We start from the raw sequence: 16,265 nt of genomic DNA on the forward strand, positions 1-16,265 counted from the left end.
ATCAACTCCCTTTTACAAGAGAGGGCCTGAAGCACAGAGACTTCAGGCTTGTCTCCACAGTGGGGTAATGAGCACATGCAGGAGTGTGATTTTTAAAGAGTACTAATGTGTTACCCATTAGTTGGTCCATGTAGCAGATGATTATGTGCAATAACAGTTCCCTAGTGTACTTTCACATATTGATTTGTTTAAGATCACACAGGATATGTGTGATAGAGCATAAAATCAAACTCAACTTTTCTGGGTCACCAGCAAGTGGTCTAGCTACTGGGCCATCCTTCCGCATTGATGTAGCTTCAAGATCTGCCCCTCTAGTTTTTGTGGGAGAGTTAATAAAAGTAACCTATGAGTTCAAACATCTCATGCGTGGGTCCAGTATTCAGTAAAGTCAGTGGAAAGACTCCCATTGATGTAAATGGGCTTTGGAGCAGGAAATCAAGTTTTCTATGACAAAGTTTGGAGGGTATTTTAGACTATATGAACAAGAAATAACAGAGGCCAAATCATCTCCCCCTCCCCCAAGACTGATGGGTGAAGCATCCCACCTTTCCCTTATAGAAGAAGGTGTTTTTGCTGCATTGTTTCCCCTTTCTCTGTATACTTCAAGGACTGGGATTCACATAAGAGGAGAGGGTAAGGAGAGGGTAGGCCTGCGTAGATAAGAGAGGGATACAGATCATCCCCTCTTGACTCAGCAGAGATTAGGTAGAAAGATTTATACAGGCTGGGGCTATGCTACCTGTTCTGCTGCCCCTACACATTATAGAGAGGCCCCATTGAGGGATGCCTAGGGTCAGCCATGGCCAGGGAGTACATGTTTCTCTGTGCACTTAATGGGAAATAGAAGAGCGCTTGGATTTGGCGTGCACTTATTAGCATTTTTACAGAATAGAATCTCACCCTGCCAACTGACCCTAGTACAGAATTCCAGAGAGGGAAGGCCAGAGCCCCAGCTGGTGTCAATCAGCTTTACTACATGGAAGTCAATGGGGCAGAGCCCCAGAAAGAGGTAAATCAATAGAGGTCCATAAAGAACAATGCATCTGACTTCCAGGTGGTATAAATTGGCATTCCATTTGACATTAAACTAGCTCCTTTGATTTACATCAGCTTTGGATCTGGCCCATACTTTTTTGACCTTGTGTTCCAAAATATTTTAAAATCTAAGCCATAGGAAATATTCAAAATATGCTTGAGGAAGAGCATCCCTCTGTTATTATGGATGTATTTATTGCCTTCCTCACTCTATAGCTAGCAGTAGGCCTGCTTCTATCTAGCAAAGAAGTTAGTATAAAGAAATGACCATTGAGCCTTTCATACTGCATGCACCAGTTCAACGTATGAATCTGACCATTTGTGCATGCAAAAGATCAGATAATTGCATGTACACATTGGTACTGATCTATGCAATCACTGCATCTGCACATGTGAGTGTAGGTTTGGATAGCTCATTATTGCCTGGGGCTTTTAAAACAATTAAACAATGATATTTTTCACTTAGGAAATATTCATTTCTGTCCAACAGGAATGGAACCAAGACCACCTATGCCTTTCATACAAAAAAGTGAAAAGACATTTGGGGACGGTGAAGTCAGCCATCTTACTCAAATCACTAGTTTTAGAAACAGTGTTGTTGGAGCAAGAAAACTGATGAAACAAAGATTGTTTTCAAGAACACACCTCTTATTAGAAAGAGCAGGGGAGTGAAACACAGGAAACAGAGGAGAGAAGGTTTTTTTTTTAAGTGGGATTCTTTCAGAATGCCATGAAGGATCAGTGTTTCTTTCAAAATAATTGTTATGATCAGTGATGTACATGCTTGTTTCATTTCTGTTGCCATGCTCTAACTGCAGCCTGCTCCTTATTACTTAATGCCTTTTGTTCAGGCCAGAATCAAGGGTGTCCTAGACAAAGGACCTTTGAGAAAGTGATCCCATCAGAGACGTTTCCATCCTGATAAAGCTAATGCTGTCCCTTTAACTTGTATTGCTATGTAATCCACTAACAAACAAGGTCAATATAGACATAGACCCTACCTCTGTGTTCCCAGCCATTTGGGGAAGGGGGAGGGAGGTATGATCATTCTCTTGCTTTTTAAAAACGTTTCTCACCCTTCTTGCTGTGTGAAGAGACCCACACAAAAACATTGAGAGAAACTGACTAAGATCAGTTTCATTGGAAAGAGTTAACAGTTATATGGATATAGATATAACCCAACCCACTCCCGGAGTGGACACTAATAGGCTAAATCCTTATAAAAAACATTTCTACTGGCATAACTGGTTCCACACTTGCTGTTGTACTAGTACAACTATTTCAGTTTTCTTTAAAAAAGTCACTTCATAGCCAAATGCATAGATTAATAGATTCAGGCCAGAAGGAACCACTGATCATAAAGTCTGAATGCCTGTATAATGTAGACTTTTACATTTTAGCCAGTTATCCCTTTGTGCCCAATAACTTGTGTTTAACTAAAAGCATATCTTCCAGAAAGACATCTGGTCTTTATCTGAAGACATCAAGACATGCAGAAATCACCGCTTCCCTTGGTTCAGTGGTTAATCTCCTTCTGTTAAAAAAAGGGGCATTTTATTTCTAATTTGAATTTGTCTGGCTTTTATTTCTAGACATTGGTTCTTGTCATGCCCATCTCTGGTACAGTAAAGAATCTTTTAGTACTTAGTATTTGCTACCTGCAAAAGTACTTACACACTGATCATGGCACCTCTTGATCACTGTGACCCTCAAATCTTTTATAGTAATTGCTTTGTAGGAGATAGTCCTCCATTCTGTAGGTACAGCCAACATTCATTGTTCCTAGATGTATGACCTTGCAGTAGTTATACAGGCAGAAAAACTGTTTAGACCAGGCCTTCTGACATAAGTGTGGCTTATTTGATTTAACTGAATCCCCTTCCCAAGTGACATAAGCAAAGACCAAAAAGGCATGCTTATACCAGAACAAACATTTCTGCATTTGGGGTTATACTGGTATAACGATATCAATTTCAATCATTTAAGGATACACCTACATGGGAAAGTTTTGGGTAAGTCCTAATGCAGAGATTTTGGTTATGTCATAACTCAAATTAATCGACATTAATGAACACTAGAATCCTGAATCTAGATGTTCTACAAACATTTGTTTCTGGTTATGCTGCAGCCAGCGTGAATCAAGACCAGGAGTAAATATTTGAAGAATGTCTATGTCAACATTTACAGTCATGTTATGCCACTCAAATTAACTGAAGATCAGTTAATTTACAGCATGGCCAAAAATTCTCATCCAGACAAAGCCTACCTGGCCATATGGCCACACTAAGTTGGGAAACACTGAAACTGACAATATACAAAAGTACAGTCAGATGCAGAGTAACTAAACTGGAGAAATTCTCCCCCTTGCAAAAAAATCTTAAATTACAGTGATCTTAGTTGCCCCTTGTAACAGTAGGTAGACTATTTTCAGATGGAGGTGTTAAGTTTATGCAGCTTGTAGTGCAGATGTAAGCAAAGTGTGATTCTCCTGCTTATGTATATATTCACACTAGCTCTAGCATGAGTCTAAGTAGTACAGTTGTGGTTGGACAGACAGCTGGGCTGTCCAAACTACATACAGCCTTCCTGTAACCAGTGGGTACTTGGCATGGCTCAGCTGTGCCTTCACAGCTGCTACCCAGGCTACTGCAACTAGACTGCTCTTTATACCTGTGCTAGCTTAATGAGAGCTGCTTGCATACACACTTGAGCAGGGGAAATTATACCCCTATCTCATAGTACAGGTGTAGCCTTAAGGTGTCTTTCAGATTTGAGGCAAAGGAATCAGTACTTTTTGTGGTGTGTTTATGGAGTTAGGTGCTGTACAGAGTCCTGATCCAGGACTAGGGCTCCTAGGCACTATTGAAACCACCAAGATTTTGGGCCCAGTTCATTCTTGCCCTGCACAATGGTTGCCCTTCAAACCCACTTTGCACTGACATAAGCAACTCTGGAAGATGCTGGCTGAGGAAGAATCAGGTTCAGAGCCCATAACCTTATGGCTGGCCAGCGTGCCCAGTAGGAAATGAACTGGCATCTCAATCACACAAATACTGTCCCTGTTGACTGTCTGGGCAAAGAGACTAAGAAACAAAATGGCCAAAGATACTGACCTTTTGTCTGATCTACAGATGGGGTATTTTCAGGTAAAAACTAAGACCTATTTTTGTTGAGATTGCCTTAAAGTTAGCCATTCTGCACACTGAGAACTTCAGTGTCCAGGCCTATAAATCTAGTTCTTTCCTCAGAACTAAACTCAGATAATTACACCAAAGCAGTTAGTAGAATATAAAGTGTTTTATCTCCTTGTCTGTCTCATCCACCTGTTGTGTCTTCCTTTTAGAGTATGTGTATACTGCAATCAAAGTTAAGCCTGCTGCACATGTAGACATATCTGAGCAACCTAGCTAGAATACACACCAAGGTTCTCGGGCAGGGCTGCAAAGCTCATGCTGCTGCTGCTCTGCTGTGTTGAGTGTAAAAGCTAGCTCAGGCACATCTACATGTGCTGCAATCACATCTGATTTCAGTGTGCACACCCCCTTAGACTACATGTTCTGTAGGGCAGGGACTATAGATTTCTGCAGCACCTGGGGCTCTGGTATGGCTGTCCTCTGTCTAACACAATTAGAGCTGGACAATTTTCAGCCAAAATTTTGACCAAAAAAAGATTCAGTGACACCAACACATTTCACAAATTGGTGTTGGTGTTACTGAATTGTTTCAGCCAAAAAAGTTTAAAAATCTGAAGAAAAACAAAGTGTTTTCATTTTTCAGTTAATGACCTTTTGAAATTTCCTTCAGTTACATTAAACTAAAGCATTCAAAAATGCTCACAGTAAAAAAAAATTCAGTTTGAATGTTTCATTTGACACAATGTGAATTCTCAAACTTTCACTTTACCAAAAGATTTGGAAGTTGGTTGGACCCAAAGCTATATTTTTAAAAATTCTTTTGAATTGCCAGCAATCCAAAAAAATCTGTGTGGTCCTAGTCACAATTTAACAATAGAATTTCCTGTCCACATGATTTCAGCAAGAGATAGGTGAGGCAGGCAGACTTTTTAAAGAAAAATTTAAACAAATTTTTAAAGAAATATTTCATTTGTTGTGCTTTCTACAGTTGAAGAAAAAGCCAAACTAACTATAAAACTTACCCTGACTGTGTCTGCAGATTCCAGTAGTCTCCTGAGTGTTTTGATTTTTATCTCCTTAGCTTCTACCTGGTCCTGTGATAAAATCTTTAAAGAATAAAACATGTAAAGCATGGGATGCTTTACACAGGGCTTCCTGTACTGTGGCATCAGAAAATCATTTCAGTAAAGGTCCCCTGATTTGTAAATGCCACAAAACCTGTCCTCAGACATCCCATGCAAACTAATCTGTGACTCTCCTTTATCAATGTGGTACCTAAATGCTTTGTACCAAGATGAAGATGAACTGATTTACTGGACTAGACAGAAGACAACCCATGAATGCAAAGCGGTTCTCTCTTATCCAAGTATCTCCAAAAGCAGCAGAAGCCAGTTCTGACTTTCTGGGAAGAAAGTGATTTAAGTACCTGTCCCCATCTTGCACCTTGTAAAAATCTGTCTGGATCCTTGGGGAGGAAAAAAGGGTCTGTGTCCTGATTGCAAAGTTATAGCAGAAATCTTTAAAGTAAGTTAGGTGCTGGTAGTAAGTCACTGACTTTGATAATGAGTTCCCAGAGGCATTTCAATATTTCCCCCCACCCCCATCAGAAATAGCTGAAGGAGCAGCTGAAGTTTATATTGCATTGGACAAGTGTTTCTGGTAAATGTTTAATTTGTCCCTTTAGCTCTTTTCAAAGTTTCTCATTAAGTAGCACTGATAGATGTTAAGGCCAGCAGGAACCATTAGATCACAATCTTACCTCCTTAGCACTATAGGGTTTGGAATCCAGCACTAAAAAGGTCCATTTATAGAGTATAAGTTAAGTAGATAATTTTTAACTTCATGTATTCAAGTGAAAACAGGTGACAAAACAAGGAAAGCCAAAACAAGTGTAGTAACACTCACTCAGATGGGCAAGTTCCCCCCCTTCCCCTCCACATGCTGACCCACAGAAGGGGAGATGTTTTACAGCCAGAAGCTACAGGGAGTTGGCTTGTTCAAGTTATTGCAGCTCATGTTTGCAGTGCTAGATACCCAGGGTCCAATCCCTGATGCATGCGCCAGGCCATCACAGAAGCACTCACATGTCCCTTAACTAACATAATAATAATGCATAGCTGTTATGGAGTGTGTCTCATCTATAGGTCTCAAAGCACTTTACAGGTGAGGAAACTGAGCAAAGTGTTGCTCAGAATTGCCCAGCAGGCCAGTCGCAGAATCAGCACAGACCCCGGGTCTCCTAAGTCCCCGTCCAATGCACTAGTCCCTCAACCACACCCCCTGCCAATAAAAAGATCACATATTTTGACATATGCATTTGATCCAAACACAGCTGTACAAGTCCTTTACAGTGATAGACTCAAGGAGCTCAGTCTATTTGGCTTAACAAAGGTGGTTAAGGGGTGACTTGATCAGTCTGTAGGTACCTGCATGGGGAACAAATATTTAATAATGGTCTCTTCAATCTAGCAGAGAAAGAATTATTCAAAGGCTGAAAGTTGAAACTAGACAAATTCAGACTGGAAATCAGGTGTGAGTTTGGTTTTTTTTTACAATGAGCGTAATTAACCACTGGAACAATTTACTAAGGGTCCTGGTGGATTCTTCATTGCTGGCAATTTTAAAATCAAGATTGGATGTTTTTCTGAAATATCTCCTCTAGGAATGGTTTTGGGGAAGTTCTCTGGCTTGTATGATCCAGGAGGTCAGACTAGATGGTCCTAGTGGTTCATTCTAGCCTTGGAGGTCTATGAATTATAGAGATGGTAGATTTGCTAAAAAGCCCTCTTTAATCTAGAGGAGAAAGGTCCAATAAGAGCCAATAGCTGGAAGCTGAAGCTGGACAAATTCAAACTGGAAGGTACAATTTTTTAGTTGAGACAGTACCAAACAAGCTAGCAAACACAGTGGTGGATTTACCATATCTTGATATCTTCAGATCAAGAGTGAATGCCTCTCTGGAAGATACTATTTAGTTAAACACAAGTTATTGGGCTCAATTCAGGGGTAATGAGTGAAATTTAATGATCTATGATATACAAGAGGTCAAATAGGCAGCAGATTTAAAAAACAAACAAAAGGAAGTACTTCTTGACACACTGTAGTCAATCTGTGGAACTCATTGCCAGGGAATGTTATGAAGGCCAAAAATATAACTGGGTTCAAAATAAAATTAGTTAAATTCATCCAGGATTGATCCAATCCGTGACTATTGCCAAGATGGTCAAGGAAGCAACTCCGTGCTTTGGGCATCTAAGCCTCTGACTTAGAAAAGCTGGGACTGAACAGGGGATAGATCACTTAATTGCCCTTTTCTGTTCAGTCCCTCTGAAGCATCTTGCACTGGCCACTGTTGGAAGACAGGATACTGGGCTAGATGAACCATGGGTGTGACCCAGTATGGCTATATCATCTAATTTAAGAACAATGGTCCCTTCTTGCCTTGAAATCTATGCCGATAGTGTTTGTGTAAAAGAACTAGAGGAAAGCTGAGTCTATGCTAATGTTTTGCAATTCCTCTCAGACATACTAATGCCTATTTTGCAGGGAGATCTTGGACCTGGTCCAGTTGGGGGAATCTACCAAACATGTTCTTCATGTTATGCACAGCTGACTTTCAATTCCTTGAATGATAAACTACTAGAACCAGAAAAAGTAATTCAGGAAACATAGCACACAGAAGGCATCCTTAATGAAAAACTATGAACTATTTCATGATTCTTTCAAGGTCAGGCTGATTTTTCCACTGTGGGGAAAGGACAATCAGGCCCATAGGGTTTCTATCCCTTTCCCAGAAAGGAAAAGGGAGCCAGCATGTGCTTATTTCTTGAATGGATAGCATCTTACCGCCAGCTGCTCTTTACCTCTGGCCCCACACTACCTCCAGTTAGTTCTGCAGGCAGAGGAATCTCTGGTGCCCCCTGCTGCTGACTTCACATATCACAGGCAGCCACTTCAGATCTCTCTCCTTGGGCATACAGCTTGGCATTAGGAGTAGCAGATGTGTTAGTCTGTATCCACAAAAACAGGAGTACCTGTGGCACTCATGCATCTGAGGAAGTGGGTATTCACCCACGAAAGCTCATGCTCCAAAACCTCTGTTAGTCTATAAGGTGCCACAGGATTCTTTGCTGCTTTTACAGATCCAGACTAACACGGCTACCCTCTGATACTTGTGGCACTTTAGATACTAACAATTTTATTTGAGCATAAGCTTTCTCACAAAAGCTTATGCTCAAATAATGTGTTAGTCTCTAAGCTTAATATGCAGATCTTGGTCTCCTTGACAGACCAAGGAGTAATGGTCCCAAGTTGCAATGGAGGAGCTTTAGGTTGGATATGAGGAAAAACATTTTTCACTAGGAGGATGGTGAAGCACTGGAATGGGTTACCTAGGGAGGTGGTATCTCTCCTTAGAAGTTTAAGGTCAGGCTTGGCAAAGCCCTGGCTGGGATGTTTTAGTTGGGGATTGGTCCTGCTTTGAGCAGGGGGTTGGAGTAGATGACCTCCTGAGGTCCCTTCCAACTCGGATATTCTATAATGCTACATAAGCAACAAAATGTTAGGTTTAGGTGAGGGCTAAGGCATCAGAGAGTTTCCTCTGCCTGCAGCATGAAATGGGCATTCTGTGGCCCTCATTTTAGTGGAAATCTGGCTGCTGAAGCCTTCCCCTCCCCCCATTCATCCTGCACCTATTGCTGGGCCCCTCATCCTCATTCTAGCCAGTCTCTCCAGCTAGGCCTCTTGCCTTCCACCTGGAAGAAAAAAATAACTGATTAAGTTTAGACAATTAATAACTTCAGTCAAGTTAAGATCAGCATCCTACCACTGAGAGATCAAGTCTAGGTAGGCTCATTTTAATAGTGAGGCAATGAGTCAAAAAGGACTTAATGACAAAAGTAAGGAAATTATAATCCTTAGAGCACCCACGGCAATGACTCAAGCAGCCATAATAGCTTCCCAGAAGGTACTTATCCCCCAAGTCACAAAACCAGAAGTGGGAAGGGAAAAAAGAAACCACCCACCTCCATGTAGCTGAATGGCAAAGCTCCAGAAATTAGCTGAGCCAAACAGGTATCCTTCAGAAAATGAAATTCTAATCCCCAGGAATCCAAGAGCACGTTCACAACAGCCCATAAAGTGTAAAATGGAATTTGGAGGGCCAAGAGGGAACTTGAAAAGAAAGTAGTCAAGGACCTAAAAGCCAACAGCTGTATATTCTTTCATGCTATTAGAAAGACCAGGGCTGGCTCCAGGGTTTTTGCCACCCCAAGCAGTGAGAAAAAAAGCTGCAATCGTGATCATCAGCAGCTCAGCTTCTTCTTTGGCAGCAATTCAGCAGCAGGTCCTTCCCTCCGAGAGGAACTGAGGGACCTGACGCTGAACTGCCGGAGAGCCTGACATGCTGCCCCTTCTTCTTGGCCACCCTAAGCACATGCTTGTTGAGTTGGTGCCTGGAGCCAACCCTGAGAAAGACTGTCAGAGAATCAGTGATATATACAGTGTGGCCATGTCAGTCTCAGGATATTAGAGGGAATAGCTTTCATTGGACAACTTCTGCTGGTGAGAGACATGCTTTTGATCTTGAAGAAGCTCTGTGGGGCTCACAAGTTTCTCTTGCTCACTGTAATGGTGTGGAACCGATCTCCTGTGATCACACCTTCTGGTCAGGTGTCTACACTTCTCTCAGTTTACAGTGACTTCTTCTGGCAGTTTCTCATGACTCAGCCCTCCATCCACTGTCTTGACAGAATCACTGTCTGTACAGAATACAATTCAAACAGACCCTCTTCCAGGATATTAATCCAACAAAGTCTTTAAGCACTCTTGGCCCTAATAAGGGGCTATACCTGCAGTGCTTCCTCCCTGGAGACTTTTTTCCACTCTGGTCTGTTCTCACTCCAGCTTGGCCTCCTAACAATTCAGATCCCCTTCTGGGCAGTTATGACTGTGCAGTTGTAGGACACTTTCCCTGTGACCTATAGGGGTGGGAGAAGAACTAGGCCCACCCACTACTCCAGGTTCCAGCCCAGGGACCCTAAGAATAATAGCCACATGCCACCATGTCCCTTAATTAAACTGCTTTCAGTTCCCTGGATCACTTTCCCAAAGCCCCAGCCTTCACCAATGTTTCATCTTTACCTCATGGCTCTTCTGTGTCCAGGCCCAGCAGCCAGCCAGGAGCTCTTTCTTGCTCCTCAAGTCCCTGCCAACACTTAGCTGTCCATGGTGGTACAGTTCCCTCTAGCCAGCCAGGAGCACCATCTGCACTCCTATAACTCTAACACCAAACTGATAGTGGGCAGCAGGGCAGCTTCTTTTATACTACCCTGCAACCCTCTGATTGGCTAGCCCCTTGAAGCCTCCCCATGATTGGCTGCTTGGAGGACTTAGCTCCCCTACTCCTTTTCTGTGACAGATATTATAGGACCCTGAAGCCTATAGCAGGGACCCCTTCACTGTCTATATTGTCTATGTTGTCTGTTAAGTATCAGTGACTGGGTAATCTGAAGCCCTTATCTGCCTTTCCATGGATGGACATTGGGGGGGAGGGGAGCTTCATCAGGAGATAATCCTTAGAACCTATGTAACAAACAGCATAATAAAAATCAGATATACAGAGGTACACGAAGTAGTCATAAAAATATATACTGGTCACTCCCGTATTCTTCACATCAATACAAGGGCTGTGTGGCTTATTTTTGTGTTTTATTTGTGCCATTGGAATGTCAGTTAATGATACTGCCAAGAATGACCTTGAGCAGATCACTGCAAACTACGTGGCTCTGAGAAGAAGGATAAAGCAGTTTGAGGCGCAAATGGTGTTCTCGTCCATCCTCCCTGTGGAAGGAAAAGGCCCAGGTAGAGATCGTCAAATCATGGAAGTCAGCGAATGGCTATGCAGGTGGTGTTGGAGAGAATACTTTGGATTCTTTTGATCATGGGATGGTGTTCTAAGAAGAACAAGTGCTAGGCAGAGATGGGCTCCACCTAACGAAAAGAGGGAAGAGCATCTTTGCAAGCAGGCTGGCTAACCTAGTGAAGAGGGCTTTAAACTAGGTTCACCGGGGGAAGGAGACCAAAGCCCTGAGGTAAGTGGGAAAGTGAGATGCCAGGAGGAAGCACAAGCAGGAGAGTGCAAGAGGGGAGGTCTCCTGCCTCATACTGAGAAAGCAGGATGATCAGCGAGTTATCTTAAGTGCCTATACACAAATTCAAGAAGCCTGGGAAACAAGCAGGGAGAACTGGAAGTCCTGGTACAGTCAAGGAATTATGATGTGATTGGAATAACAGAAAATTGGTGGGATAACTCACGTGACTGGAGTACTGTCATGCCTGGATATAAACTGTTCAGGGAGGACTGGCAGGGCAGAAAAGATGAGAGAGTTGCATTGTGTGTAAGAGAGCAGTATTACTGCTCAGAGCTCCAGTATGAAACTGCAGAAAAACCTGATAGTCTCTGGATTAAGTTTAGAAGTCTGAGCAACAAGGGTGATGTCGTGGTGAGAGTCTGCTACAGATCACCAGACCAGGAGGATGAGATGGACAAGGCTTTCTTCAGGCAGCTAACAGAAGTTACTAGATGACAGACCCTGGTTCTCATGGAGGACTTCAATCACCCTGATATCTGCTGGGAGAGCAATACAGCAATGCACAGACAATCCAGGACACTTTTGGAAAATGTAGGGGACAATTTCCTGGTGCAAGTGTTTGGGGAACCAAACGAGGGGCAGAGCTCTTCTAGACCTGCTGCTCACAAATGGGGAAGAATTAGTAGGGGAATCAAAAGTGGATGGGAACCTGAGAGGCAGTGACCATGAGATGGTTGAGTTCAGGATCCTGACACAAGGAAGAAAGGAGAGCAGCAGAATATGGACCCTGGACTTCAGAAAAGCAGACTTTGACTCCTTCAGGGAACTGATGGGCAGGATCCCCTGGGAGAATAACATAAGGGGGAAAGGAGTCCAGGAGAGCTGGCTGTATTTTGAAGAATCCTTATTGAGGTTGCAGGAAAAAAACATCCCAATGTGTAGAAAGAATAGTAAATATGGCAGGCTTGGCTTAACAGTGAAATCCTTGCTGATCTTAAATGCAAAAAAGAAGCTGACAAGAAGTGGAAGATTGAACAAATGACCAAGGAGGAGTATAAAAATATTGCTCAGGCATGCAAGAGTGAAATCAGAAAGGCCAAATCACACTTGGAGTTGCAGCTAGCAAGAGATCTTAAGAGTAACAAGAAGGGTTTCTTCAGGTATTTTAGCAACAAGAAGGTGGTCAAGGAAAGTGTAGGCTCCTTACTGAATGAGGGAGGCAACCTAGTGACAGAGGATGTGGAAAAAGCTAATGTACTCAATGATTTTTTTGCCTCTGTCTTCACAAACTAGGTCAGCTCCCAGACTGCTGCACTGGGCAGCACAGTATGGGGAGAAGGTGACCAGCCCTCTGTGGAAAAAGAAGTGGTTTCTTAGAAAAACTGGACAAGCACAAGTCCATGGGGCCATATGCTCTGCATCTGAGGGTGCTAAAGGAGTTGGCGAATGTGATTGCAAAGCTTGGCCATTATCTTTGAAAACTCATGGCAAACGGGGGAGGTCTCGGATGACTGGAAAAAGACTAATGTAGTGCCCATCTTTAAAAAGGGGAAGAAGGAGGATCTGGGGAACTACAGGGCAGTCAGCCTCACCTCAGTCCCTGGAAAAATCATTTAGGAGGTCCTCAAAGAATCAATTCTGAAGCACCTAGAGGAGAGGAAAGTGAACAGGAAAAGTCACCAAGGGCAAGTCATGCCTGATTAACCTAATTGCCTTCTGTGAGGAGATAACTGGATCTGTGGATGAGGGGGAAACAGTGGATGTGTTATTCCATGACTTTAGCAAAGCTTTTGATACAGTCTCCCACAGTATTCTTGCCAGCAAGTTAAAGAAGTATGGGCTGGATGAATGGACTATAAGGTGGATAGAAAGCTGGCTAGATAATCAGGTTCAGTGAGTAGGTCCTGGGGTCGGTTTTGTTCAATATCTTCACTAATGATCTGGAGGATGGCGTGGATTGCACCCTCAGCAAGTTAACAAGTGATACTAAATCGGCAGGAGCGGTAGATACCCTGGAGAGTAGGGATAGTATACAGAGGGACCTAGACAAATTAGAGGATTGGGCCAAAAGAAATCTGATGAGGTTCAACAAGGACAAGTGCAGAGTCCTGCACTTAGGACAGAAGAATCCCATGCATTGCTACAGACTAAGGACCGAGTGGCTAGGCAGCTGTTCTGCGGAAAAGAACCTAGGGGTTACAGTGGACGAGTAGCTGGATCTGACTCAATAATGTGCCCTTGTTGCCAAGAAGGCTAACAGCATTTTGGGCTGTATAAGTAGGAGCATTGCCAGCAGATCGAGGGACATAATTATTCCCCTCTATTCGGCATTGGTGAAACCTCATCTCGAATACTGTGTCCAGTTTTGGCCCCCACATTACAAGAAGGATGTGGAAAAATTGGAAAGACTCCAGTGGAGGGCAACAAAAATGATTAGGGGACTGGAGCAAATGATTTATGAGAAGAGGTTGAGGGAACTGGGATTGTTTAGTCTGCAGAAGAGAAGAATGAGGGAGGATTTGATAGCTGCTTTCAACTACCTGAAAGGGGGTTCCAAAGAGGATGGATCTAGACTGTTCTCAGTGGTGGCAGATGACAGGACAAGAAGTAATGGTCTCAAGTTGCAGTGTGGGAGGTTTAGGTTGGATATTAGGAAAAACTTTTTCACTAGGAAGATGGTGAAGCACTGGAATGAGTTACCTAGGGAGGTGTTGGAATCTCCTTCCTTAGAGGTTTTTAAGGTTAGGCTTGTGATGGTTTAGTTGGGGATTGGTCTTGCTTTGAGCAGGGGGTTGGACTTCCTGAGGTCCCTTCTAACCCTGATTACACATAGGGTGACCAGATGTCCAGATTTTATAGGGACAGTTCTGATATTTGGGTTTGTATTATATAAGTGCTATTACCCCTTCCCCCTACACACACACACACCTTCTGTCCTGATTTTTCACACTTGCTGTCTGGTCACCCCGATTACATGTAAATGTGCAAAAATGTGCATCTGGGCTTCTCACCAGCACTGATGTTATCAAATATCAGGCAGTGTCAGAACTCTGCTCCCCTCTCTCGGCTGGTCTACGCTACGGGGGAAAATCGATCTTAGATACGCAACTTCAGCTACGTGAATATCGTTGCTGAAGTCAAAGTATCTAAGATCAAATGACTCACCGTCCTCACAGCGCAGGATCGATGTCCGCCGCTCCCTATGTCGACTCCGCAACTCCATTCGGGTTGGTGGAGTTACGGAATCGATATAAGCGTGTTCAGGGATCGATATATGGCGTCTAGATGAGATGTGATATATTGATCCCTGAGCAATCGATTGCTACCCGCCAATACGGCGGGTAGTGAAGACGTACCCTCGGATCTGCTGAAAGTAAAGGAAACAGCTTGCCAAAGATAGTTCTCAGGAATAGATATCGTAGCAATCTGAGAAAGGGTCCTGGTGTATTTAGGTAGTAACCTGGCTCTGCTAATTGCCACAACAGTTTTCACATTCTTCCTTGTTTAAATTTTTGCTGGTTTTCCCAATTAGCATATTTCTGTAACATTTGTGGTGACTTTTGCATCTGTCTTGAAACTTCATATCACCAAGTTCTCCGGACCCGTGCTATACATTGTGTGGCATCTGGGCTGAGGCAGATCTGTTGGAGAATTTCGGTGTCTCACATTTTGTAACTGACTCCTGCTGTAAGGTTTGTGAGTGAGTGTGGGATTGGAGGCTAAGAACCAGCCTGTGACTCCTGTGCAGCATCCCTTGGCCGGTCAAGCCCCAAGATCTACCAGAAAAGTGTCCAATCCACACACTACAAGGCTAAATACCAAAATCAAATCACCCTAGCCCCTCCTTATCACAGTACAATTTGATATATCTGGAAATTACTTTACCGATTAATACAGAGAAAAACAAAACACACAGAATGTATAGATTTGTCAGGAACGCGTTTTAAGATGCAAATACTGAAATGTACAGAAAACAGCAAGTGGTGAGTGTTTGTAAAGGGATTTTCAGGAGAATTCCTATCCTATTCATAGACTGCTTAGACATTATGCTGGCAGCCACTATGGAAAATTGAAAGAGAGAGAGAGAGCAGCAGCAATTGCAATTTTTTATCTATTCATATAGAGGCAGCAAAACCTCAGGTACTGCTGTTCCACGGTAATACACAACAGTGACATACTGGGTCAGAGCATAGTCCTGATATTTCAGAATATAGGAGGAAAAGTTAGACTCCAGGACTGGAATAGCAGGGAGGCTGTGGGTTGTGGTTGAGGGGCATCGGCAGAGCTGGGAGTTGGGGAGCCCAGGACTTGGATAGTAGGGGGCTGCCAGCTCATCCAGAATGTACAATGTACACCCTGCTAACATTACTCCTTTGTCATCAATACATTTTAAGAAAAGGCTAGACAAACACCTGTCGGGGATGTTCTAAATTATACTTAATCCTGCCTCAGCTCAGGGGGATGGATTGGACGACCTCTCAAGGCCCCTTCCAGTCTTACATTACTATGGTTATATACATATGTCCTGCTGTATCCTAATGGGGACAGACATAACTAATCCCCAGTGGGGGTAGCAAGTGGAAGTTAGTTGGGGGGACAGTTTAGGAATGGAGGGACACAGGCACAGCCTGCCCCCTACTCAAGCCCCATGTGGAGAAACCACCCCGGAGGCTGGGAGGCAGCCAAATGTAGGTAAAAGCTTCTAGGGTACCCTGCCTCCTGTCCAGCTTCCTGTAAAGGCCCATGCAGGTGGCAGGAACGTTAAAAGACATTCCTTGTGATATTTCACTTGAGAATTATCATGGAGGCTTGATCCAGTGTCCATCAGTGCTACCAGAGCAAGCTAATGGGAAGACAGAAACACAGGGCTCTGTTACCTAGGACAGCTTAAGATGCTCAGTGAAAATGCATACAACTTCGAGTTGGGAGAAGGTAGAAACCCTGCCCAATTCCCCTCAATCTGGTGAACCAAGCTGGCTCTGCCATAGCCACTCAGAGGCCAGAT

General features: G+C 43.3%; 1 protein-coding gene across 2 annotated transcripts in view; it reads left to right on the top strand.

Moving 5' to 3' along the window:
- The window catches only part of KDM2A (lysine demethylase 2A), a 601,751-nt gene that overhangs the window by 388,123 nt on the left and 197,363 nt on the right, over positions 1–16,265 (top strand). The window lies entirely within an intron of this gene.

The sequence above is a fragment of the Gopherus flavomarginatus genome, chromosome 5, assembly GCF_025201925.1.
Source record: "Gopherus flavomarginatus isolate rGopFla2 chromosome 5, rGopFla2.mat.asm, whole genome shotgun sequence".
NCBI classification, from domain to species: domain Eukaryota; kingdom Metazoa; phylum Chordata; order Testudines; family Testudinidae; genus Gopherus; species Gopherus flavomarginatus.